The sequence below is a fragment of the Gavialis gangeticus genome, unplaced genomic scaffold (genome assembly GCF_001723915.1).
Source record: "Gavialis gangeticus isolate Ggan-Ray unplaced genomic scaffold, GavGan_comp1, whole genome shotgun sequence".
In the NCBI taxonomy this organism is placed as follows: Eukaryota; Metazoa; Chordata; order Crocodylia; family Gavialidae; genus Gavialis; species Gavialis gangeticus.
The window spans coordinates 55,736,437-55,738,674 of record NW_017729029.1 but is presented as its reverse complement, the minus strand read 5'-3'; positions in this window follow the sequence as shown (position 1 = coordinate 55,738,674).

Below are 2,238 nucleotides of genomic sequence, written 5' to 3'. Positions count from 1 at the left end.
GGAGGTCAGGGGTCTACCTCTAGAAGACAGTGGGCTCACCATGACAGAGGCATCTTAATGACACCCCCAATAATCAGAGCCCCTGTTTCCAGGCAGGTATAAAACACTAGGTCTAGTGTGTGGCCTGCCTCAAGTATTGGCCCAGTTATTATCTGGGAAAGCCCTATGGTGGTTGTGGTGTCCACTGAAGTCCTGCTCCAGTCTTGAGGAACCAGCCTTAGCACGAATGTTGAACTCACCCAAGACAGTTAAGTCTGGGTGCCCTCAACACCACTTCTGAGATCAGCTCAGCTAGCTCTGGCAGTGGGGTGATCAGTACAGCAGCAGAATCCCCAATCTATCCCTGGCCTCTAAAATGAGGCAGATATGCTCCGTGTTGGACAAGTTAGGCAGTGGATACCTTCTACAGGCCATATCTTCTTCACAGACCACTGACCCTTTGCCCCACAACTCTGGATCCTAGATTGATGCTGCACTGAGTACCTGGCTGGGAGCACCTGGGCAAACGCTGGCCTAGCCAAGTCTCAGTGATATTTGCAAGGTCAGCAGCCTCATCCCAGATGAAATCAAAGATGCCCGATGTGTTTTACGACTGCAACAGCAACGGGTCAGGATTTCCACTGCCCGTAACCCTGACAGAGATGGAGGAGGGGAAGGACAGGGGAAGAGGCATAAGTGCCTCCCTCTGTGCCCCGGAGGATGTTTTCTCCTCTACCCTGCTGCCATATCTCCCCCTTTCCCAGCATGACCCTGATAAGCTCAGATGCTCCTCCACTGCAATGCTTGCCACCTTCCTCCAACTCCTAGTAAATACCACCAGGTCCTTGGGTTGACGGTCCACATTAGACCACAAACTCCCTTGGGGAATGAGTGGTGTGGTGGGGAGGGGAAGGCCTGAGCTGGACAGCCAGGGATGCTGACTGGGCAGAGAAACAAGCAAAGCAATGTCCCATCCCACCCCACCCTCTTCTCCCTCTCTCAGCCAGGGAAGTTCTCTTCCCTAGTTCCCACCCCCTGCAAACCTGTACCCCTCTCTCTTACTGAGGTTGTCATGGCTGTCCCCCAAATCCACTCACCCCCCCCCCGCATGTAAAATCAGGACCCTTTATTGAATGAACACATTACCTTCCTTCCCAAAATGCCATGTTCATGTAAACCACCTGATCCTTTGGTCCGAGATTGTGAGACTCCGAGATGCTGGCAACATAACTGGCACTTCCCTTTAAAAGCAGGCTTTCACTGCAGCAAAAAGATGGGTTTTCCCTTCAGACGAACGAGGTGCTTTTGTTAATCATTCTACTTAATTAGAGCTGCTTATCAGACTGATACTGTTTAAAAAAAAAAAGGCTTAGTGCTACAGTGCACTGCAGCGGCCTTCAGCCAGGCTCCGTGCCAGCCGGAGCAGCTGTCCAGGTGCCCGGGGCCTGATGCAGGACCGGGCGGGCCTGAGGTAAACACAGGCGTCTGCCCTGGAGCAGCAGCAGCCCAATGTGGGAGTGGACAGGTGTTACCCCAAAAGGCCGCATGGTGGCACCATCTGCCAGCTTTCCAGCTCCTGGCTGCCGCCAACTTTTTCTCAGCTTCGCCGGACAACTTAAGGCACCAGTAGTTGTGGCCTGCCCAACTTCTGCGTCGCTCTCATCTCCACAGTGGAGCATCGGGTCGAGTGGTTAGCCACAGGCCTCTGGCGCGCAACTAGGCCCGCTCACAACCGGCAAAGTCCTCTGTTGCTGCAAGAGGGGCACTGACTGTGAGATGCTTGATTACTTGGGACAAGTTGAGGAAAAAGCAGGGACGGGAGGTTCATAACCAGTGCTCCACGGGAGGTCGGAAAAGTGTCTCCTCTCAGTCAGTCACGGTGGGCCGTAGAAGCGGCGCCAGCTCCGGGCAGGCCTTGCCTCGCAAAACTGCGGGTCTAACCCTCCTGGAGCCGCCAGGCCCTACAAACGCGCCACACAAGTCTACGCAGGATGACCTAGCGCCCCGGGGAGGGACAGCCAGCGTCCTGCTGCCCACAGGAGAGAGCCCAGAGGAAGGCAAAGCCCCAGCCCAGCCCCGTAACCCCCTCCTGACCCCCAGTGTGACCCTGAGCGGAGGGGCGAGACGCGGGCCGCTAGCCAGGCGCCAGCAGGAGCCCAGCCCGCGCTGGGGGGAGCCTGGGCCAGCCCGAGCCGGGAAGGCGGCTCCCGGGAGCGGCGGAGCTGCCCTGCGGGGGGGCGCGGGCGCACGTGCGGCGCG